Source organism: Elephas maximus, chromosome X (genome assembly GCF_024166365.1).
Source record: "Elephas maximus indicus isolate mEleMax1 chromosome X, mEleMax1 primary haplotype, whole genome shotgun sequence".
Lineage (NCBI taxonomy): Eukaryota > Metazoa > Chordata > Mammalia > Proboscidea > Elephantidae > Elephas > Elephas maximus.
In genome coordinates this window covers 80,180,649-80,206,043 of record NC_064846.1, presented here as the reverse complement: position 1 = coordinate 80,206,043, position 25,395 = coordinate 80,180,649, and the positions used below count along the sequence as shown (strand labels likewise).

Here is a 25,395-nt window from a genome sequence, read left to right as displayed (position 1 = left end):
CCTGGGTCATATGGTAGTTCCATGTTCAACTTTTTGAGGAACTGCCAAACTGTTTTCCACAGTGGCTGTACCATTTTGCATTCCCACCAGCAAGGGATGAGGTTCCAGTTATCCACAACCTCTCCAATACCTGTTGTCTGCTGTATTTTTTGATCATTGCCATTCTAATGGGGGTGAGGTAATATCTCATTGTGGTTTTGACTTGCGTCTCTGTAATGGCTAATGACTTTGAACATCTTTTCATGTGCTTGTTGGCCGTTCGAATATCCTCTTTGGTAAACTGTTCAAGTCCATTGCCTATTTTTTGACTGGGTTGTCTTTTTGTTGTTAAGTTGTAGAAGTATTTTATATATTTTTTAACATATATACTTTATATGTTAGACCCTTATCAGACATAAGGTTCCACAAAATTTTCTCCCAATCTTTAGGTTGTATTTTCACTTTTTTGATAAAGTCTTTTGATGAACAAAAGTGTTTAATTTTTACGAGGTCCCATTTGTCTATGTTGCCTTTTGCTGCTTGTGTTTTTCTTTCATATTTGATAATCCATTGTTAAAAACTAGGTCCTGCAACCTCGCCCCACATTCTCTTCTAAGAATTTTATTGTTTTAGTTTTCACATTTAGGTCCTTGATCCATTTTGAATTGGTTTTTGTCCTAATTTTTTTTTTATGGGGTATGGGTACACACAGGAAACCCTGGTGGTGTAGTGGTTAAGTGCTATGGCTGCTAACCAAAGGGTCAGCAGTTCGAATCTGCCAGGCGCTCCTTGAAAACTCTATGGGGCAGTTCTACTCTGTCCTATAGGGTCGATATGAGTCAGAATCGACTCGATGGCACTGGGTTTGGGTTTGGTTTTGGTTGGGTACGCACATGCACATGTAAGGGGCGCTGTTAGGTGTGTTTTAAAATCCAGTAAATGATCTTGACGATATTTTGTGTTTTTCTGACCCTTATTACCATAAACTGACTAAAGTTGAATTATGGCAATCTTTTGTGCCATTTAAATGTTTATTTGTCTTAACTAGTTGTACTCCCTATGTGTTTTTTTTATTTTTAATTTTATAGCTCTTCAATTTTTATTTAAGATAAACTTGTGAAACTTGCAGTTGTTAAAAAGTAATAATTGCATCATAATTACTGAGTGATTGAAATGTTCAGAAATTTCAAAGTAATTTAATTCTTTCATATAACATCATAATTAAATCACTTGGTGCTTGAAATGCTTTAACATCAATGCTCTGTAATTTAATAAAACAGTAAAAATCTCATCTATCCATGCCACACCGAGCTGGTCAGTTATGTTCTGGCTAATTTAAAATTGGCCTTTTAAGTGCCGAAGCTTTAATTTTGATGAAAATTATATCCCAGATGTACCATATATTTCCCATCCATCTTAAACCAGAGAGTTTAACCCATTCTTCATCACTCAGTGTTTTCATTATTAAACTTTGCCAATTGTAATATGCTGTAGCTGTTATTCCAAGTGAAAATGCAAATATAGATAGTGGAAATGAGTGGATATTGAACCCAAAAATAGCTTTAGAACTTGCTATCTTGAAAAAGGTTTCTGGTGTACTATGATTTTCTTTCCATACAGTGAAATGAAATATGTATAACTCCTTGGCTTAATGAGCAGTGTAACATGTTCAGTAAATCAAAGGAGGCTTTTTTTCCAGGTGTTTTTCTGTGCTTCAGAAAGGGTCACTGCTGAAACTTGCGTCTCTTGACTCGCCTGTCTCATTCAAAAAATTATGTATTCTTTCTGTACCATTAACATAAGTACTTCCTGATGCATAGTAGACATTCAACAAGTATTATCTTCCCTTTCCCAGTTACTGTGAAAACAGTTAAGCACTCTGCTGCTAACTGAAAGGTTGGCTGGTCAGATCCACCCAGAGGTGCCTTGGAAGAAAGGCCTGGCAATCTACTTCTGAAAGGTCACAGCCATTGAAAATCCTATGTACAGTTCTACTCTGACACTGTTGGGGTTGCCATGAGTCAGGACTCACTTGGCAACTGGTTTGGCTTTTTGGAAGTTTTTTCCCCTGTTACTAACGTATTGACCTACAGGTATTATTTTGTCAGCAAATTCCTCTTCAGGTTATTACACTTTTACCGATACGCTGCAGGCCACATACTTCCTCTGAGTGTTCCTTAATATTTAACTTCCAAGTAAATACCAGATGCTTGCACCATCTAAAGTCCAGTTGGGGTGGTACAAAATGTTAAGTACTTGGCTGCTAAAGGTTGGAGGTTTGAGTCTATCCAGAGGTGTCTTAGAAGAAAGGCCTGGTGATCTACTTCTGAATTGACTTGATGGCAACTGGTTTATACATGATTTAAAATTACATTTCCTCAGGGGACATCTAGGTCAATTGGCATAACAAAGTTCGTTAAGAAAATGTTCTGCATCCCACTTTGGTGAGTGGCGTCTGGGGCCTTAAAAGCCAGCGAGTGGCCATCTAAGATGCATCAGTTGGTCCCAACCCACCTGGAGCAAAGGAGAATGAAGAACACCAAAGACACAAGGTAATTTTGAGCCCACGAGACAAAAAGGGACACATAAATCAGAGACTCCATCAGCCTGAGACCAAAAGAACTAGATGGTACCCAGCTACAACCAATGACTGCCCGACAGGGAACACAACAGAGAACCCCTGAGGGAGCAGGAGAGCAGTGGGATGCAGACCTCAAATTCTTGTAGAAAGACCAGACTTAATGGCGTGACTGAGACTAGAGGAACCCCGGAAGACATGGCTCCTAGACTCTCTGTTAACCCAAAACTAAAACCATTCCCAAAACCAACTCTTCAGACAAAGATTAGACTGTACTATAAGACATAAAATGATACTTGTGAAGAGCGTGCTCCTTAGTTCAAGTAGATACACAAAGACTAAAAGGACAGCTCCTGTCCGTAGGTGAGCTGAGAGGGCAGAAAGGGATAGCAGCTGGTTGAATGGACACAGGAAATCCGGGGTGGAGAGGGGGAATGTGCTGTCTCATGATAGGGATAGCAACTAGGGTCACATAACAATGTGTATATAAATTTTTGTATGAGAAACTAACTTGAGCTGTAAACTTTTACCTAAAGCACAATAAAAAAAAAGAAAGAAAAAATAATAATAAAATTACATTTCCATTGTGGAAACGGAGGAGTGAGATGGAAGAACCTGGTTTCTTGATAAGCCATTGAATCAACCAATCCTGAAGTCTGGCGTACTTCTAGACTTCCTGTTATATAAGAGAATTTTTTTTTTTCATTGTGGAAGCCAGTTTGAGTTGGAGATTCCAAAACTTTAGCCAGAAGCATCTTAAATGATACCTACTGTATAGGATTGTTGTAGAGATTAAAAGACTCAGTGTATGTAAAGCACCTTGCACATAATAAATGTGCCTTAAGCTTCTACAGAACATCCTGTGTTCAGAGATCCCTTAGGTTTTCAGGAACATTATATTTAGGTACAGTGTAGGTAACTAGTTGCCACCACTACTACCAAACTGTGTATCTGTTCCATCATTCACTTGCTGGTTCTCTTCTTTAACAGTCATAGTGCACCTCTGCTATTATCTTTCATTCTATTCTTTCTTATCTATTTCTTGTCACTTCCTCTACTTTTTGGCATTTGCATGAGAAATCTAGCTTTTTATACACACAGCTAGCCAATCATTGGTCCTTTTGCCTTTTTGTTGGTTACTGGATGTTCAGGGATGGTTTTTTGGCCACAAGAGATTTTTGAAATATGATGTCTTCTTTTTTTCCTACTTCCTTGGGTTTAGAACCCCTCTAGATGCCTAAAAGTTCTAGATGGCTGACATCACACTTTACCTTACGATAAACACAATTCGTGAAGGAGACAGGTTTCCAAAAGCCACAAAAATTTATCTCCTTTGTAGTCACATCATGTATATTTTGAAACTTAAAAAACATTAACATTGCTGAAATTTGGTATCATTGAGGAAGAATGTCTTTTATTGTACAATGTCTTTCTTCCCCTCCCTTATTTCATCTTGGGATTGTACTTGGTCCTGTGTCCCCAGAGTGTTGTTAGATTTGAGGTAATACAGTTTGGGATTCAAATATCTTATAAATATTATTTTATAAAAATGCTGGGTGATATGGAATAAGTATCCCAGAAAGTAGCTTTATATTTATAGTACAAGTAATGAGCTTCATAATTTTCCCCAGGTGGTAACTTTGGGTTTTCTTGTTTGTTTGTTTTGTTTCAAATTTTATGGTGGTAAATATATATAACACAAAATTTGCCATGTTAACCATGTTAAGTGTACAATTGAGTGATGTTAATTACATTCACCATGTTGTGCAACCATCACCACCATCTATTTCTAAAAGTTTTTCATCACCCCAAATGGAAACTCAGTACCCCTTAAGCAATAACTTCCCATTCTCCACTCCCCCTAGTTCCTAGTAACCACTAACAAACTTTTGCCTCTGTGTTTGCCTATTCTAGATATTTCATATAAGTGGGATCATACAATAAATGTCAGTTCAGAACTAGGGGAGGAATTAGCAAATTCATGATGTATCTTCAGTTTTCAAAATGTCTCTCTAATAAGTTTTGGTTTTATATATAGACCTTTGGTGACCATTAATAAACTGTGCTTGCATTTCATAACCCTTGTATTTCATATTGAAACAAATTTCAGATGGGAGACCTCGGTTTAAGGCATAAAGCTGGCTTTTTCCAACTTTAAGCCTATGGAATCATATATAAAACCCAGTGCTATCGAGTCGATTCCAACTCATAGCGACCCTATAGGACAGGGTAGAACTGCCCCATAGAATCATATATAATAATGTATAAATAGAAGGGTGATCTTGAATATGCTAATTGTTACTCCCCTGCTGTGAGATTTAACACATAAGAAAAGTGGTGATTTAATTTGTAGGCCAAATGAAAATCAAAAGAGTGTGTAAAGATGATTACTTCATATTTTGGAGCTTGGATCTTAACATTTGTCCTAGGATAGACTACTTTGATCTGATGATTTATGTCATTAACTTATACCAAAACATATACTTGATACAAGGCTGGGGCTAAAGTGGATACAAAGATGCAAAGTAAAGTTAAAGAACAAATCTAATTAGAAGGTAAGGAAAGACCTCATAAAAGGAGTACCTTACTGAGTAGTTCTTGGAATGGCCAGGAATTTGGCAAAGGGCATTCCTGGGGACATTGTGAATAATGATAAGAAGACAGGGAAACAGTTGAGTTCAGCAAGATCAAAGAATTCCTGAAGGAAGAAAAGACAAGGCTAGAAAGGTTGTTGTTGTTAGGTGCCATTGAGTCAGTTCCGACTTACAGTGACCCCATGTACAACAGAACAAAACACTGGTTCTGTGCCATCCTCACAGTCGTTATTATGCTTGAGCCCATTGTTGCAGCCACTGTGTCAGTCCATCTCACTGAGGGTCTTCCTCTTTTTTGCTGATCCTCTACCAAGCCTGATGTACTTCTCCAGTTCTCCAGGGACTGATCCGATTGGGTAACATGCCCAATGTACGTGAGACATAATCTTGCTGTCCTTGCTTCTAAGGAGCATCCTGATTGTACTTTCTCCAAGACATATTTGTTCATTCTTTTGGCAGTCCACGGTATATTCAGTATTCTTTGCCAACACCACAATTCAAAGGCGTCAGTTCTTCAGTCTTCCTTATTCAGTGTCCAGCTTCTCATGCATATGAGGTGATTGAAAACACCATGACTTTGGTCAGGTGCACCTTAGCCTTCAAGGTGAAATCTTTGCTTTTCAACGCTTTAAAGAGGTCTTTTGCAGCCTATTTGCCCAGTGCAGTGCGTCTTTTGATTCCTTGACTGCTGCTTCCGTGGATGTTGATTGTGGATCCACGTAAAATGAAATCCTTGACAATCTCAATCTTTTCTCCATTTATCATGATGTTGCTTATTGGTCCAGTTGTGAGAATTTTTATTTTCTTTTTGTTGAGGTGTAATTCATACTAAAGGCCATGGTTTTTGATCTTCTTCACGAAGTACTTCAAGTCCTCTTCATTTTCAGCAAGCAGAGTTGTGTCATCTGCATAATGCAGGTTGTTAATGAGTCTTCCTCCAATCCTGATGCCCTGTTCTTCTTCATATAGTTCAGCTTCTTGGATTATTTGCTCAGCATACAGATTGAATAAATATGGTGTAATGATACAACCCTGATGCACACCTTTCCTTACTTTAAACCACTCAGTATCCCCTTGTTCTGTTCAAAATGATTGCCTCTTGATCTAGCTACAGGTTCCTCATGAGCACAATGAAGTGTTCTGGAATTCCTGTTCTTCACAATGTTATCCATAATTTGTTATGATCCACACAGTCGAATGCCTGTGTATAGTCAGTAAAACAGAGGTAAACATCTTTCTGGTATTCTCTGCTTTCAGCCAGGATCTATCTGTCATCATAAATGATATTCCTGGTTCCATGTCCTTTTGAGAATTCCTGAACCAAAAAACAAAAACGGCCCAAGTTCAATAAAAGATAGTAAAACACACAAAATCATAAGAGAGGAAGAAACAAATAAAAAGCAGAAATGAAGAGAGAAAATTTCTCTTATGGATTCCAAAATACTGTAGTACAAATAATTGATAATTTTCAGACTGTGGTGCTAAATAAATGTTTAAAGAAAGCAAAATACACATAGAAAACAAAATAGCAGAGATCAGGAAACAAATGGAGAGACAAAATGAGAGATTTAACAAGAAAATTGAAAACATCTAAGAAGAACAAAGAGAACTACTGGAACTGAAGAATAAAATTTCTGATTTGGAAGAAGCAAAAGAAACACTCAAGAATAGAGTTGAACAGACTGAAGAGAGAATTGAGTATACTAGAAGACAAAATAACAGAACTTACCAAGTCTCAAGAGAAATGAGAGAAGAACCAAGAAAAGTGAGCAACCCCAAAAGGAAATGTGGGATTCAATTAAGAAATTTAATATTAGAATTATTGAAATCCCACAGCACCAAGACAAAAATAAAAACACAGAGACAATTTTCCAAGAGGTAATCAAATATCCCAGAACTGAACAGAGAACCATGTTTGCAAATACAGGAAGCTACATGAACCCCAATCAGAAGATACACAGAAAGATTAACTCCGTGTCATATCCTAATGAAATTCTTGAAAACCAAAGACAAGGAGAGAATTCTGAAAGCAGCAAGAGGAAAACGCAGTATAACATACCAAGAGCCTTTCATAAGAATTAGTGCAGATTTCTCCCCAGAAACTCTAGAGGCTAGAAGACAATGGAGTGACATATATAAAATACTGAACAAAACAATTGCCAACCAAGAATTCTTTACCTAGCAAAGTTGTCCTTCAAAAATGAGGGGGATATCAAGGCATTCCCAAATAAACAGAAGCTGTGGGAATTTTCTACTACCAGACCAACTTTCCAAGTATTACTATAGGGAACACTACTTAAATGTAAATGGTCTAAATGCCCCATACAAAAAGTAGAGAGTGGCAGAATGGATTAAAAAAAAAGATCGATCTTTTTGCTGTGTACAAGAAACACATCTTAGACATAAGGACACAAACAGACTGTAAATAAAAGAATGGAGAAAAACATTCCATGCAGCCAGTAAACAACAAAGAAGAGGGTGGCCATACTGATATATAAAATAGACTTTAAATCAAAATCTATAACAAGGGATAAACAGGGGCATTACATAATAATAAAAGGTCAATTCAGTAAGAAAACATAACAGTTAAAAATATATATGCACCTAATAGCCATGTAGCAAAATACATGAAACAAATACTAATATGAAAGGAGAAATAGACAATACCACAATAATAATAGACTTCAACACACCACTTTCAATTATAGACAGAACATCTAAAAAGAAAATCACTAAGGATATTGAGAACTTAAACCATAAGTCAAATGGATCTAACAGACTGTCATGGATTGAATTGTGTGTCCCCAAAAAATATGTGTCAACTTGGTTAGGCTATGGTTCCCAGTATTGTATGGTTGTCCTCCATTTTGTGATTGTAGTTTTAAGAGGATTAGGGTGGGATTGTAATACCACCCTTACTCAGGTCACCTCCCTGATCCAGTATAAAGGGAGTTTCCCTGGTGTGTGGCCTGTACCACCTTTTTATCTCTCAAGAGATGAAAGGGAAGCAGGCAGAGAGTTGGGGACCTCATACCACCAAGAAAGCAGCACCAGGAGCAGAGCACGTCCTTTGGACCCAGGGTCCCTGCTCCTGCGACCATGGGAAGATTGAGGACAAGGACCTTCTTCCAGAGCCAACAGAGAAAGGAAGCCTTCCCCAGGAGCTGATGCCTTGAATTTGGACTTCTAGCCTTCTTTACTGTGAGGAAGTAAGTTTCTCTTTGTTAAAGTCATCTGCTTGTGTTATTTCTGTTATGGCAGCACCAGGTGCCTAAGACACAGACATATATAGAACACTCTACCTAGGAACCTTGGTGGCGCATGGGTTTAAGAGCTCAGGCTGCTAATCAAAAGGTTGGCAATTCCAATCCACCAGCTGCTCCTTGGAAACCTTATGGGGCAGTTCAAATCTATCCTCTGGAGTCACTATGAGTCAGAAACAACTCGACAGCAACAGGTTCGGTTTGGTACCTAGCATCAGAACAATACACATTCTTCTACAGCACACATGGATCATTTTCCAGAGTAGACTATATAGTAGTTAGACACAAAACAAGTCTCAACAAACTTAAAAAGATTGAAATCATAACAGCATTTTCTCTGATCATAACAGCATTTTCTCTGACCATAACGGTATGAAAGTAGAAATCAACAACAGGCTAAATAAGGAAAAAAATAAATAAAATCATAGAAACTAAATAATATACTCCAAAAAAACTGGTGGATCATAGAATAATTGAAAAATGAATTTAAAAAATTCATATAATCAAACAATAAAACCAAACATATCAAAACCTTTGGGACACAGAAAAAGCAATACTCAGAGGGAAACTTATAGCAATAAATGCCTACACTGAAAAGGAAGAAGATTGAAAATCATTAACTTAAACTGACTACCTGAACAAATAGAAAAGAGCAAGCAAAAGAAGCCAGGAAAAAAAAAAAAAGAAATAAGATCAGGGCAGAACTAAACAAAAATAGGAGAACAATTGAAAGAGTTAACAAAACCAGAAGTTGGTTCTTTAAAAGGATCAATAAAATAGACAAATCACTGGCTAGATTAACAAAAGAAAAAAAAGCCAGGAGAGGCAAATAACCAAATTAAGAAATGAAAGTGGTGACATTACAACTGATCCAATAGAGATAAAGATCATAACTGATTACTATGAAAACTTATACTCCAACAAATTTGAAAACCTAGGTGAAATGCCCAAATTCTTAGAAACACACTGCCTACTTAGACTAACACAGAGGTGAAAATTTTAAACAGATCTATTACAAAGGAGGAGATTGAAGATGCCATCAAAATAACTGCAAACAACAAAAAGCCCAGGACCAGATGGCTACACTGGAGAATTCTAGCAAACATTCAGAGAAGAGCTGATACCAATCCTAGTCAGTCTCTTCAAAAACAGAGAGGAAGGAACACTACCGAATTCTTTCTATGAAGCCAGCATAACCCTGTTAACTAAACCAGGAGAGACATCGCAAAAAAAGAAAATTATAGACCAATATCCCTTATGAACATGGATGCAAAAATTTCAACAAAATACTAGCCACCAGACTTCAGCAACATATCAAAAAAAATCATACACCATGATTAAGTGGGCTTCAAACCAGGATTACAACGGTGATTCAACAATAGAAAATCAATGTAACCCACCACATTAATAAAACAAAGTAAAAAATATATATATATGAATGGATGCAGAAAAGGCATTTGATAAAATTCAACAGCCTTTCCTGATGAATACTCTCGGCCAAATAGGAATCGAAGGGAAATTCCTCAACATAATTAAGGGTATATATATATTTTTTTATGCCAACATTATACTCAATGGAGAAAGACTGAAAGCCTTCTCTTTGAGAGTGGGAATGAGACAAAGACACCCGTTATCACCACTATTATTCAACATTCTACTGGAAGTCCTAGCCAGAGCAATAAGACAAGAAAGAGAAATAAAAGATACCCTCATCAGAAAGGAAGATGTAAAACCATTTCTATTTGCAGGTTACATGATCCTATACATAGAAGACCCCAAAGACTCCACTTGAAAACTGCTGAAACCAATAAAAGAATTTTATGATGTTGCAGGGTACAAGATCAGCACACAAAAATCAGTTGAGTTCCTCTACACTAACAAAGACTACTCCGAAAAGGAAGTCAAGAAAACAGTACCACTTACAATAGCACCCAAATTGATAACATACCTAGGAATTAACCTAACTGGGAACACAAAAGACTCATACAATGAAAATTATAAAACACTAATACTAGGGACTAAAAGAGACCTGTAAAAAATGGAAAGACATCCTGTGCTTATGGATTGGAAGACCTAATATAGTGAAAATGTCAGTTCTTCCTAAAATGACCTGTAGATACAATGCAATCCCGATACAAATCTCAACAACGTTGTTTACTGAAATGGAAAAACTAATGACCAACTTCATATGGAAAGGAAAGAAACCCCAAATTGCCAAAGCAATATTGAAGAAAAAGGGCAAAGCAGGAGGCCTCACACTCCCTGATACCAAAACATACTATACAGCACTGTAATCAAAACAGCCTGGTATTTGGTTCAACGATAGACAGTAACCAGTGGAATAGAATTGAGAACTCAGAATTAAACCCAGCCGTCTATGGACAGTGATTAAGTGATACGGCTGCTCACCAAAAGATCAGCAGTTCAGATTCACCAGCTGCTCCGTGGAAACCCTATAGGGCAGTTCTACTCTGTCCTGTAGGGTCACTGTGAGTCAGAATTGACTTGACGGCAATGTGTTTGGTTTAGGATTATCTGTGGAGAACTGATTTTCGACAAGGAGTCAAAGTCCATTCAGCAGGGCAGAAACAGTCTTTAATAAATAATGCTGGCAAAACTGGATGTTCACCTGCAGAAAAAATGAAATAGTACCTGTTTTAGTCACCTAGTGCTGCTGTAACAGAAGTACCACAAGTGGATGGTTTTAACAAAGAGAAGTTTCTTTCCTCACAGTAAAGTATGCTAAAAGTCCAAATTCAGGGGGTATCAGCTCCAGGGGAAGGCTTTCTCTCTCTGTTGGCCTTCTCTGAGTGCCTGTGCACAGGAGGCTTCCTGGTGGAGTGGGGTGCCTCCAGGCACTTATCAATGGAGCTAGGCTTGTCTACCCACGGAGCGAAAGATTTGAGTGCCTGGGTGCAGGAGACTTCCCGGCGGAGTAGGGTGCCTCCAAGCACTTATCGGTGGAGCTACTGAGCTTTTGGAACACTTTCCCCAGCAGGGCAGACGTGGACATGAGGCCCCAGAGCCGAGAGAACAAGAAACCGGGAAACGGAAGCTAAAGAGACTAAGGAGCACAAGAAGCCGAGCTGCCTCAGTCTCAAAAGGTATGGCCATGACCTCAGGGCTTTCACAGGGGGAGCCATGGCCTCTGGTACTTCTAAGGGTGGAGTCACCACTCAGATGGACTAGAATGGTGCGCCTAAAGCCCAGGGAGCAGAGTTGCTGTCTCAGTGGGCCTGAAAGGCGAAGCTGAAGCCAAGGGCCGATGGGCCTCCATTCAGAATCTGGAGAGTGTGGCCAACACCTAGGGTCTGGAAGGCAGGGCTATTGTGTAAATTGTCTCAGAAAACAGAGGATTATTTTCAAAGCCTTGAGGGCTAATGTAATGTGTTCTGCTGCCTTGCTCGGTGCCTGTTATCCCTTCTTTTCCTCTGGTTTCTCCCACTTGTAATGGAAATGTCTAGCTTGTGCCAGTTCTGCCGCTGTACCTTTGGAAGCAAATAACTTGTATTCTAGATTTCACAGATGAAGAGAAATTTTTGGATTTTGGACTTGGAGTTAAGACTTTTGCCATGATACAAAGGGGTGAATATGCATTTCATGTTGCAAAGATGTGATTTTTCAGGGGGCCAAAGGGTGGAATGTCATGGATTGAATTATGTCCCCCCAAAAATGTATGTATCAATTGGGCTAGGCCATGATTCCTGGTATTGTGTGATTTTCCCGTATGCTGTAAATCCTGCCTCTATGATGTTAATGAGGGAGGATGGGCAGCAGTTAATGAGGCAGGACTCAATCTACAAGATTGGATTGTGTTTTCAGGCAATCTCTTGAGATATAAAAGAGAGAAGCGAGCAGAGAGACAGGGGGACCACATATCACCAAGAAAGTGCCGGGAGCAGAGTGCATCCTTTGGACCCAGGGTCCCTGCACAGAAGCTCCTAGTCTGGGGGAAGATTAATGAGAAGGTTGACAGAGGAAGCCTTCCCTTGGAGCTGACACCCTGAATTTGGACTTTTAGCCTATTTTAGTGTGAGGAAATAAAGTTCTCTTTGTTAAAACCATCCACTTATACTTCTGTTATAGCAGCACTGGATGACTAAGACAGTACTCATAACCTCACACCATACGTAAAAACTAACTCAAAATGGATCAAAGACCTACATGTTAAACCTAAAATTCCTGGAAGAAAACTATGGGACCCAATCTTTTGTGAAAATAGAAATACAAACATTACAACCAAGGCACAAATAGAAGACAAAATAGATAAATGGGACCTCATAAAAACTGAAAACTTATGCTCATCAAATGACTTCATAAAGAGAGTAAAAAATCAACCTACAGACTGAGAAAAAAAATCTTCAGAAACAGCTTATCCAGAGTTCCCAAACTATCTATAAAAAGTCATTGCCGTCGAGTCAATTCTGACTCATAGTGACCCTAGAGGACAGAGTAGAACTGACCCACAGGGTTTCCAAGGATTGCCTGGTGGTTTTGAACTGCCAACCTTTAGATTAGCAGCCATAGCACTTAACCACTACGCCACCAGGGTTTCCAAACTATAGGTACATTTAAATATAAAGGTGTGGGTACAGGCCTATATATTCATTGAAGACAGAAATATGGATATTCCTCAAACGTAACCGAACACCTTCCAAGATTGGTTATCTGGGTTTGGAGGCTTAGGACTATAGTCTCATGGGACAACTCAGTCAATTAGCATAACAGTTCACAAAAATCATGATCTTCATTTTAGTGAACTGAGTAGCATCTAGGGTCTTAAAAGCTTGTGAACCACCATCTAGGACACAACTATGGGTCTCTCTGTGCCGGGAGCAAAATAGTAAGAAGGCAACCAAAAGCTCAGAATAGAAGCAAGTCTACACGAGTCACAACTTCATCTACCCTGAGACCAGAAGAACTAGATGCTGCCCAGCTACCATTACTGACCACTCTAATCAGGGCCACAATAGTTGTACCCTTAAAAAAAAAACTTACTGGACTGGTTGAGACTAGAGGACTGCCCAAGACTATCATCTTGAGATACTCTTTAAACCTTGAAACAAAACTAATCCCAGAGGTCACTTTTTAGCTAAATAACGGATTGGCTCATAAAATAACGAATATCACCTGTAAGTACTGTACTTCTTTAAAAAAAATCACCTATATGAGACAAATGGTCAACAATTACATTGAAACAAAGATGAGAATGTAAGGGGGGCAGGGAAACTAGATTAATGGAAACAGAACAACTGGAATGGAAAAAATGAAAATGTTCATGCATTGTGAAGAATATCACCAATGTCACTGAACAATTTGTATAGAAATTGTTGAATGAAAACCTCAACCGCTGTGTTAACCTTCAACAAAAACACAATAAAATATTATTAAAAAGAAATTTAAGTAGTCCCATATGGCTAGTGGCTACTTTACTGGATGGTGCACCTCTATGGGTTTTAAGAGATTATCTGCTCCAGGCCTTTAATTTTTGGACTGGGGTTTAGGCCTTTAATTTTACAAGTAAGAAAACTTCGGCCATGACATCACTAACTAGAGATTGCATAGTTGTTTAAGAACAGAGCTGGGCTACACACAGATGTCCTGACATCTAAGTCAGTGCTACTAGACTTGAACACTTTGAAATTTTTAGGTTGCTAATTGTGATTATTACCTTTACTCCAACTATTATGTTTAATACTAATTACCCATTTCTCTCTTTCTGTTGCTTCTTCTGATTCTACATATACAGCCACACTGTCCCATCAAAAAACAAAGTATGTAACCTTATTTGTCTTTAGGACAAAAGTTTCCAAATTAATGTATTTAAGTAGGAAATAATTTTTAATTGTGTGTGTTCTGATGAGTTTTATAATCCTTGAAATTCCCTGTTTGGTCTCCACATTCAAGGTATTCAATGTAGATAAAAAAAATTGACCATATAATCTGGAGCATTATTTTAGTATAAGGTAATTACTTGCTGGTGACGTCTTGATTTTTAGAGAAACAGAGTGGGAAAATGTTATCTGCTGTAAAATTATACACTTGGAAATTATCACAACTTTATAATCATGTGGAGCCATTCGTTATCAAAATTGGAAAGAACTTTAGACATTTTGTAGTGCATCTCTCCTTTACAAGTAGGGAATCTGAGGCACAGTGAAGGGGAATTTACTTGTACAGGGTCACAAAGTGAACTAGTAACAGAATGAGACCAGAAGCCAGCTTTTCTAGTTCACAGCCAGGTGTTCTTTGATACCGCTGTTGTCTCTGATCTTCCCAGGTGAACAAATCAAAGGGCACTGCAGCATGCAAAGTATTTTTAAGCTGCTAATGACTCTCCTGAATTCTGATGATTCATCTCAGCTTGTTCCAGCTCATTAAGTACTGGAAATAAATTCACCATGTTCCTGAGCCAAGTGTTTAAAAGCAGTTCACACCTGCAGTATTGCAAGCACAATTGATTTTTCTTACCAAATCCCAATTTGAAGCTCCATATAGCTGTTTGCATGGGGTACTTGTTGCATAGCTGTATTCGAATATGCCAGCATCTACTGAGGCTTGTCACCACAGGTGAAAAAGTATGGTTACCCTTTATTTGAGTGAAAGAAATCATAGTCACTTTTATGAATTATATTGGTCAAAGGCCATATACTGTAACTTGGAAAGCTAGGCCAGGATATAAGGTAGGTCAGCCTGGCGACTTGAAGACTGAAATGTGGTGTTTTACTTCAGTTTCCTGCAGCATTGCAGCTCCTCTAGGCTGCCACAGCATGTGCTGCCACTGTTAGCCTGACATTTTAAAATTCACTGGCAGTTTTGATGAGCAAAGGTGCTTCAAAAGTTGAAACTACACAGTCATAAACTTCCCTGGTCCTTATGTCAACAAGTATATATTGCTCCACTACTCCCAAAGCGGAGCCCTGGTGGCACAGCGGTTAAGAGCTATGGCTGCTAACCAAAAGGCTGGCAGTTCAAATCCACCAGCCGCTCCTTGGAAGCCCTATGGAGCAGTTCTATACTCTGTCCTGTAGGGTTACTATGAGTCCGAATCGGCTTGATGCAATGGGTATACTCCCAAAGAGTTAACAGTTTACTTGGGGAGAAAATACTAATAACAGTGACTAGCTGCAAGTATAAGAAGCTCGTGGTAAGTGCTGGGGAGTATTGGGAAATAAGAATACCTGTGTATATTGCAGATGGATCATATGGGGAGCCAGACAAATACAAAATGGTTTAAAACAGTTGTGTTAGGAAAAAACCAAAACCAAACCCGTTGTTGTTGAGTTGATTCTAACTCATAGCGACCCTATAGTGTTAAGAAAGAGGGGGCCAATTTATTTTCTTGAGCAAAAGAATTATTTTGGTTTGACCTGTAAAAACCCATTGCCATCAAGTCCATTCTGACTCATAGCAACGCTGCAGGACAGAACTGCCCCATAGAGTTTTCAAGGAGCAGCTGGTGAATTCAAACTGCTGACCTGTTGGTTGGCAGCTGAGCCCTAATGTTTGTGGAATGATAGCATAGAAAGTAAGCAGTAAATGGGACCGATTTTGAAACAATAAGCTACTTCTTTTTTGTACTTAAGTAGCTGTAGAATATTGAAATTGGTAAAACTAGAATACTTTCTTCTGCTCCTGCCTTTTACCTATATATCTGAATTAAAACTGTCCTCATTCCTTCAACCCAAAATACTGTTGAAAGATTATATGTAGTAGGATGTGTCTTGTTTCATAGGTGTCTCTAAAAATTTTTTTCTTATGTAAAATTTCAAACATTTATGAAAGTATAGAGAACAATGTAAAATATCATATGCTTGTCACCCAGCTTCAATAATTATCAACACTTGGCCAATCTTGTTTCATCTATATCCCACCCCTTGGATTATTTTGAAGTAAATCCATGTTTCATCTGTAAAAATATCAGTATATATCTCATTAAAAATAGGGCCTATAAAAAATAAACACAAAACTATTATCACACCTAAAAAGCTAACAAAATTCCTTAATATCACATATCCAGTCATTATTAAAATATTCCTGATACTGTCATTTTTTTAAGGTTTGTTTGAACCTGGATCCAAAAATGCCCACATACTGCAGTTTGTTGATATGTCTGAAGTCTCTCCTTCCCTCTCCCTACCGTTATTTGTTGAAGAAACCTATAGAATTTCTGAAGCCTTGAATTTGCTTGCTGTATTCTCATGATGTATTTTAATGTTTCTTTGTCACCTGTATTTTCTGTCATGAGCTCAACTGATGATTCTGATTCAGATTCAGAACTGCAGGTTATTGCTTTAACTTCATCAGTTGTACATATTTTTTTCCTTCTATATTGAAAATCCAAGTCTTTAATAATTCTAGCATATATGTATATTTGCCTTATTCCACAGTATACACCACAACAGTTTCGTGATAAAATGCTCACACTGCCACCAACAGTATGATTACTAAAAAAGGTTGTATAATGCTTTTGCTGTTCTCTTTGTCCTTGGGTGTATTCCATTAGGGGTGTACACTCAATTCCTTTGTTGTAAATCAACTTTGAATGGTTCCTGTCTCTCTGGTCATGCCACTACACAGTTTATTTCATCTTGTTTTCAGTTTTTAGGGCTTCCTTTTTTTTAAATTTAATTTTGTTTTATAGTGACCACAGATCTCTTGATATAAAGTAGCTTTTGCTACGTGATTATGTATCTCTAAAGCAGGACTAATATTTAGGACTGATTTTAGATTATAGTAAATATGGAGCCCTGGTGGCACAGTGATTAAATGCTCGGCTGCTGGCCGAAAGGTTGGCGATTCGAATCCACCAGCTGCTCCTTGGAAACCCTATGGGGCAATTCTACTCTGTCCTGTAGGATTGCTATGAGTCGGAATTGACTCAACGGCAACGGGTATAGTAAATATATTCTCTTTAATACAAAATAAACCAAAACCAAACCAAACCCACTTCCACCGAGTCGATTCCGACTCATAGCGACCCTTATAGGACAGAGTAGAACTGCCCCATAGAGTTTCCAAGGAGAGCCTTGCGGATTACGAACTGCTGACCTCTTGGTTAGCAGCCATAGCACTTAACCACTACACCACAAGGGTTTCCTAAATACAAAATAGGTAACAAAAATTCTTATAGTAGAGAACTTTAAATTTCAGTTCTGTTAGTAAATGAGAGAAAAGCCATGGTGCTTACTAGGCCTTTAAGTGATGAAATGTTAACAGTTCAGAGGAAGCACGTTACATGAAATTAAAAAAAAAAAATACTGGAAAAAGGTATCCTTATGATTGAGAAGAACTTAGAAGGGACGAGTCTTATAGGAAAGTTACTTTTCTATTTGTAAATTTTCAAATGATAGAATTCTGTTCTAAGACCTGTTATCTTTTGTAGGGAGCCAGTTTTTTATCTCTCATTGATGTTAAACAAGTCATTAATATTGCTTGGAAGTTACAAATAGTTTTATGTCAGGGTATTGACTTCTTTGAAAACTAGGATTGCCTCTGCTAGTTTTAATGATGTTTGACTAACAACAGCCTTATGAACCTGTTAAGTTTCTGTAATACCTCTGAACTCTTACTTTTTAAACATCTTACTTCGGTTTCTAAATCAGGGGCGGGCAGTTTTTTTCTGTAAAGGGTCACCTAATAAATATTTTAGACTTTGCAGGCCATTTAAGATTTCTAGCCACATATTCTTATTAATTTTGTTTATTTTTGTTTTACAATCTTGAAATATGTTTAAAAGAAATAATCTTAGCTCAGGGGCCAGGCCAGATTTAGCTTCAAGACTATAATTTGCCAATCCCTGTTCTAAAATTTTCAGTGCCCCTCTTGGATAGTGATGCCTTCTTCTCCAGTATAACCAGTAAAAAGGCCTGAGTATACCAACCTGCCTTTGATTTCTTTTGATAAATATCTTAGCCTTTTTTCTTTAGAGGCAGTAATTTGATTTTTGTTAACTGTTCTCACTAGAACCTTATTAACATTAAATGTGTGTAAGAAGAAGAATGGGGAGTAAGAACAGCTGCTTAACTTCTTTATTCAGGAATCAAAAGAAACAGAAAACTAAAAATTGCTCCTTTACCAAGTATAAGCCGTTTTCATATAACTCCTTATTTAATCTTCAGGATAATCATCAAAAGGTAGGTATTCCCATTTTTTTCAGATATATAACCTGAAATGCTAGGACAGCACTGTCCACTAGAATTTTCTGCTATGATAGAATTGTTCTGTATCTATGCTGTTAGCAGTTAAAAAGCAGCTAATGTGACTGAGAAACTCAGTTTTTTAATTGTAATTGAAATAACCGCACGTGGCTAATAATTACCATATTAGGCAGCATAACTCTAGGAAGTAACGTGCCCAGATTTGCACAAGAAGGTCCAGAACTGGATTTTAAAACCAGGTCTGTGCAACCCCTAAGCTCATGCTTTTTTCCGTTATACCACACTGCCTCATCAGTAAAAGTCAAGGTGTCTCTGAAGAGTAAAAAAAAAAATATGTAGGTCTCTGCCCTATTAGGTAGAAAATGTAGAGAAGATACTTAGACACTTTTCAAGGCCTGTTAACTTTTTCAGGCCGCTAGCACAGTTAATAAATCTGTACTTTGGAGCATTAAATCATATACCTATGACTTTTTTTTTTATAGTCTACATGTTATTGCTTTATATAAAATAACATGGCTATACTCTGAGAATGTAAGGGTGTTGAAAAATTTTTCAGATATCAGCATACTCCAAAGTGTTTTTCTTATATCTAGGGAGTAGTGCCTTAGGAAGAAGTAAAGTCTAGCCAGGTATTTGAAAACGAGCTTTTAAATGTTCTAAGAATTAACATCCTTCAAATAATAACCTTAGAACTTTATTCTCCTAGCATCCATTTTAATTTTTTTTTTATTAATACCTGACATAAGCATGGATTTTAAATCCTGTTATTTCATTAGCGGACATTAACTGAGTATAAAACATCAAAAGCGATGCCTTTGGGGGGGAGGTAAAAACACCCAGTGCTGCTGAGTCGATGAAGGTAGGCCTGCATTAATCATCCAGTGATGCTGTCACATGTGCTAGAGCGATGCTTGAAAGGGGAAAGAAGCAGCAAAATGTCTCATTAGTGTTGATTCTTCATTTTACACTGTATTTCTGGAGTCTTAAATGAAGGCGCTCTGGTGGCACAATGGCTAAGCTCTCAGCTGCTAACTGAAAGGTCAGCAGTTCAAACTTACCAGTGGCTCCACAGAAGAAAAGACCTGGCAATCAGCTCCCATAAAGATTACAGCCTGGGAAACCCTATAGGGAAATTCTACTCTGTCATATAGGGTCGCTATGACTCAGAATCAACTCCACGGCACACAACAACAACTTAATTAGACTCAGGCCTAGCTTAAACAGCCTATTGCTTAACTAGTACCTGTGGCCTTACTCTGCTTATAAAATATTGAAAAGGTGTCAGGAATGAAGTACAGGCCCTATCACAGTTGGTAGAATATTTAGAACCCTTTGACCAGTGTTTCTCCCAGGTCTTGCTCAATTCTACTTGTGTGTGATCCAAGGGGACCTCTATCCTGTGGATGGCCTTTGTCAATTTCAACAAGCCTCCTTTCTCATTTAGAGAACCAAGCTCTTAAAATATTTGTTCCCTGGAAAGCTTTTCATTTGGCCCTGTTTAATGGATGAACTTTTAGGCATTAATTTAGTACCTGAGTAAACACTGGAACACTTTGATCTTAATGCCAGTAATTTTCATGCATTCTCCTTTTTTTTTTTTATTTTGGTGAAAATACGCACAATAAAACATTTGCCATTTCAGCAGTTTCTACATGTACAACTCAGAGACATTGATTACATTCTTCATGTTGTGAAGCCTCTGTCCCTATCTTTTTGCTAATTATTCTGCCACCATTAACATAACCTCATTTCCCCCTACAAGCAGAAAGTCCTCCTTTCTCCCTCCCTCCCACCTCTGGTAAGCACTAATAAGCTTTGGTATCTGTATATTTGTTTATTTCTATATAAGTGAGATCATACAATGTCTTAGTCATCTAGTGCTGCCATAACAGAAATACCACAAGCAGATGGCTTTAACAAAGAGAAATTTATTCTCTCACAGTCTTGGAGGCCAGAAGTCCAAATTTAGGGTTCCAGCTCTAGGGGAAGGCTTGCTATCTCTGTTGGCTCTGGGAGAAGGTTCTTGTCATCAGTCTTCCCTAGCTGAGGAGCTCCTGAGCACAGAGATCCTGGGTCCAAAGGACATGCCATGCTTCCGGTGCTTCTTTCTTGGTGGTATGAGGTCCCCATGTTTCACTGCTCGCTTCTCTCTTTTATATCTCAACAGAGATTGACTTAAGATACAACCTAATATTGTACATTGAGTCATGCCTCATTAACATAGCTGTCGCTTATCCCACCACATTAACATCGTAGAGGTAGTAGGATTTACAACACATAGGAAAATAACATCAAATCACAGAATGGTGGGCAACCACACAATACTGGGAATCATGGCCTAGCCAGGATGACACACATTTTGGGGGGGGGGGGGACACACAATTCAATCCATGACATATAGGATTTGTACTTTTATGACTGACATTTCGCTCAGCTTGATGTTTCCAGGGTTCATCCATGTTGCACGTATCAGGACTTCATTTCTCTTTACGGCTGAATAATATTCTGTTGCATGTATATATCATGTTTTGTTTACCATTCATCTGTCGATGGACATTTCAGTTATTTCCACCTTTAACTACTGTGAATAATGCTGCAGCAAACTCCTATAGGGTCGCTATGAGTCGGAATCGACTCGACGGCACTGGGCTGGGGGTTTAAACATATATGCATGTTTTTGTTTGCATTCCCACTTTTACTTCTTTTGGATATATACCTAGGATTGGGATTGCTGAGTGATATGGTAGTTCCATGTTAAAACTTTTGAGGAATGAACAAACTGTTTTCCACAGCAGCTGTACTATTTTGGATTCCCACCAGCAATGGATGAGTGTTCCAATTTCTCCACATCATCTCCAAAACCTCTTGTTATCCATTCTTTGATCATTGCCATTCTCATGGGAACAAAGTCTTATCTCATTGTCAGTTTTGGCTTGCATCTCCCTAATGGCTAATGAGAGGAGGCCTGTTGGCCCAGTGCATAAGCGCTCGGCTGCTAACCAAAAGGCTGGCAGTTTGAACCCACTCACTGCTCCGTGGGAGAAAGATGCGGCAGTTGGCTTCTGTAAAGATTTACAGCCTTGGGAACCCTATGGGGCAGTTCTGCTCCATCCTGTAGGGTCACTATGAGTTGGAATCGACTCAAGGGCAGTGGGTTTGGTTTTAATAGCTAATTAAGGAGACCTGGTCGTGCAATAGTTAAGTGCTGGCCTGCTATCCAGAGGGTTGGTTGTTCGAACCCACCAGCCACTCCACGGGAGGAAAAGACCTGGCGATCCGCTCCTGTAAAGATTACAGCCTAGGAGACCCTATGGGGAAGATCCACTCTATCATATAGAGTTGCTATGAGTCAGAATCAACTCGACAGCGCACACTAACAACAAGAACAATGGCTAATGAGTTGCCCTAGGTGGTGCAAATGGTTTGCTCTTGACTAGTAACCTAGGCTGGCAGTTTGAACTCATCCAGCGGTAGAATGGAAGAAAGGCCTGCTGCTCTGCTTCTGTTAAGATGACAGCCAAGAAAACCCTAAGGAGCAGTTCTGTTCTGTAACACGTGGGGTTGCCATGGGCTGTAATTGACTTGAAAGCAACAAGTTTGGGTTTTGTTTTGCTTTTACTGGCTAATAATGTCGAACATCTAATCATGCGCTTGTTGGCTGTTAACCTACTTTTGTGAAATGTTTGTTCAATTCTTTTGCCCATTTTTTGATTGGGTTTGTCTTTTTGTTGTTCAGTTGTAGGAGTCTTTTATATATTTTGGGTATATGGTTCTTGAAAATTTTCTCCCTATCTGTAGGTTGTCTCTTCACTTTGTTGATAAAATCCCTTGATGAACAAAAGTATTTCAATTTTTATGAGGTTCTGTTTATCTGTTTTTTCTTTTGGGGTTCATGCTTTTGTTATCATATCTGATAGTTCATTGTTAAATACTAGGTCCCACAGCCATGCCCCTATATTTTCTTCTAAGAATTTAATGGTTTGAGTTTTCACATTTGGGTCTTTAATACATTTTGAATTGCTTTTTCTGTGTGGGGTAAAGCCTGGATCCTGTTTCGTTCTCCTGCATGTGGAAATCCAATTTTCCCAGCGCCATTTATTGAATATTCTTCTTTGCTCATTGAATGGACTTAGCACCCTTGTTGTAAATCAATTGAACATAGGTGTTTGAATTTATTTTTGGACTCTCAATTCTGTTCCATTAGTCTATGTATTATTAAACCAGTACCAGGCTAATTTGATGACTGTAGCTTTATAGTGTATTTTGAAGTCAGGAAATGTGAGTCCTCCTACTTTATTCTTCTTTTTCAAGATTACTTTAGCTATTCAGGGTTGCTTGCTATTCCATACAAATTTGAGGATTGGCTTTTCCATTTCTGCAAAGAAAAGCTCTTGGAATTTTGATGGAGATGGCATTGAATCTTTAGGTTGCATTGGATAGTATTGGCATCTTAACTCTATTACGCCTTCCAGTCCTTGAACACGGAATGTCCTTCCTTTTATTCATGTCTTCCCTAGTTTCTTTCATAATCTTTTATAGTTTTCTGTGTACCAGTCTTTCACTTTCCTGGCTAAATTTATTCCTAGGTACTTTATTCTTTTAGATGCTATTATAAATGATAATATTACTTTAATTTCCTTTTCTGCTTGCTCATTGTTGATATATAGAAATCCAACTGATTTTTACATTCTGACCTTGTACACTGCCACTTTGCCCAGTTCCTTTATTCTGGTAGCTTTCTTGTGGAATCTTTGGTCTATGTATTGGATCATGTCATCTGTGAAAAGGGATAATTTTACTTTCTCCTTCTCAATTTGTATTTCTTTTATTTTTGTCTTGCCTAACTGCTCAGGCTAGGACTTCCAAAATGATGTTGAATAACAGTGGTGAGAGTAGGCATCCTTGTTTTATTCCTGATCTCAGTGGGAAAGCTCTCAGTCTTTGAGTATGATGTTAGCTGTGTGTTTTTTGTACATGTCCTTTATTATATTGAGGAATTTCCCTTCTATTCCTTTTTGTTGAGTGTTTTTTAAATCATGAAATGGTGTTTAATTTTGTCAAATTCCTTTTTTTCATTGATTGAGATGATCATATGATTCTTTTCCTTTGTTTCTATTAATGTGGTGTATTATATTGATTGATTTTCTGATGTTGAACCACCCTTGCGTTCCTGGAATAAATCCCACTTGATCGTGGTATATAAACCTTTTAAAATGTTTTGGATTCGGTTTGCTGGAATTTTGTTGAGGACTTCTGCAACTATATTTATTAGATCCCTATTCGTATATAGTTTTCTTGAGGTTCTTTCCTCTTCTATTTGTTGGAAAAGATTAATTAGGATTGATGTCACTTCTTCTGTTAACGTTTGGTAGAATTTCCCAGTGAAGCTATCTGGTCCAGGACGTTTCTTTGTTGGAAAGCTTTTGATTATTTTTACACAAATTATGTAGATATTATACTTTTTTTTGCCAACCATGCCCTCCCACCAAGAGATATTCTGCTAATTTTTTTTATATTTTACTGTGAAAAATTTACCATAGCACGCTTACGAAAATACCTCACAGGGGTTTGCACGGCTGGCAAAAAACATATAATGTTTGTGTTATTAGCGTAAAAATACAGTATTGATTCAGTCCCTTCACTATGGATGTGCTATGGGTTTGTTGGGATCCTGTTTCTTCTTGAGTAAGGAGTTTATATGTTTGTAGGAATTTGTCCATTTCTTATAAATTATCTAATTTGTTGGTATACAACTGTCTATAGTATTTTCTTAAAATCTGTTTTATTTCTGAAATGTCATTTGTAATGCCCTTTCTTTCATTTCTAATTTTAGACGTTTGTATCTTCTCTCTCTTTTTCTTTGTAAGTCTAGCTAATTGTTGATTTTTTTGATCTTTTAAAAAACCAGCTTCTGGATTTATTGATTATCTCTATTGTTTTTCTATTCTGTATTTCATTTGTTTCTGCTCTTTATTATTTCCTTTCTTCTGGTAGCTTTAGGCTTAGCTTGGTCTTTCTTTTCTAGTTTCTTGAGTTGTAGAGTTAGGTTATTGACTCAGAATCTTTCTTCTTTGTTAATGTAGATATTTATTGCTATAAATTCCCCTCTAAGTACTGCCTTTGCTGCATTCCATACATTTATGTTTTATTTTCATTTTCCTTTAACTCTAAGTATTTTTTGATTTGTCTCTTGATTTCTTCTTTGACCTGCTGGTTGCTTAGTACTGTGTTGTTTAATTTCCACGTATTTGTGCATTTGCCAGTTTTTTTCTGTTGATTTCTAGTTTCATTCCATTGTGATTGGAAAAGATACTTTGTGTGATTTCCATCTTTTTAAATTTATTGAGACTTGGCTTTGTGTCCTAGAATATGGTCTATCTTAGAGAATGATACATGTACACTGGAGAAGAATGTGTGTCGTGCTATTGTTGGGTGGAGTGTTCTATATATGTCTATTAGGTTTACTTGGTTAATAAACCAAAAACCAAACCCAGTGCCGTCGAGTCGATTCCGACTCATAGCGACCCTATAGGCCAGAGTAGAACTTCCCCACAGAGTTTCCAAGGAGCACCTGGTGGATTCGAACTGCCGACCCTTTGGTTAGCAGCTGTAGTACTTAACCACTATGCCACCAGGGTTTCCACTTGGTTAATAGTATTGCTCAAATCTTCTATTTTTTTTTTTACTGATCTTCTTTCTAGTTGTCTTACCTATTATCAAAAGTGGTATATTAAAGCCTCCAACTACTATTGCAGGTTGTTGTTGTTAGGTGCCATTGAGTCAGTTCTGACTCACAGCGACCCATGTACAACAGAATGGAA

General features: G+C 37.9%; 1 protein-coding gene across 5 annotated transcripts in view; it reads left to right on the top strand.

Annotated features, from left to right (window-relative positions):
• The window catches only part of APOOL (apolipoprotein O like), a 99,243-nt gene that overhangs the window by 29,147 nt on the left and 44,701 nt on the right, over positions 1 to 25,395 (top strand). The window contains exon 1 of one of the 5 annotated variants that reach the window (XM_049873280.1): positions 10,846 to 11,518. The exons of the other annotated variants lie outside the window; for them this stretch is intronic. The gene's annotated coding sequence lies outside the window, so the exon portion shown is untranslated. Of the gene's footprint in view, positions 1 to 10,845; positions 11,519 to 25,395 lie in introns of those variants that run through there. 5 annotated transcript variants of the gene reach the window in all.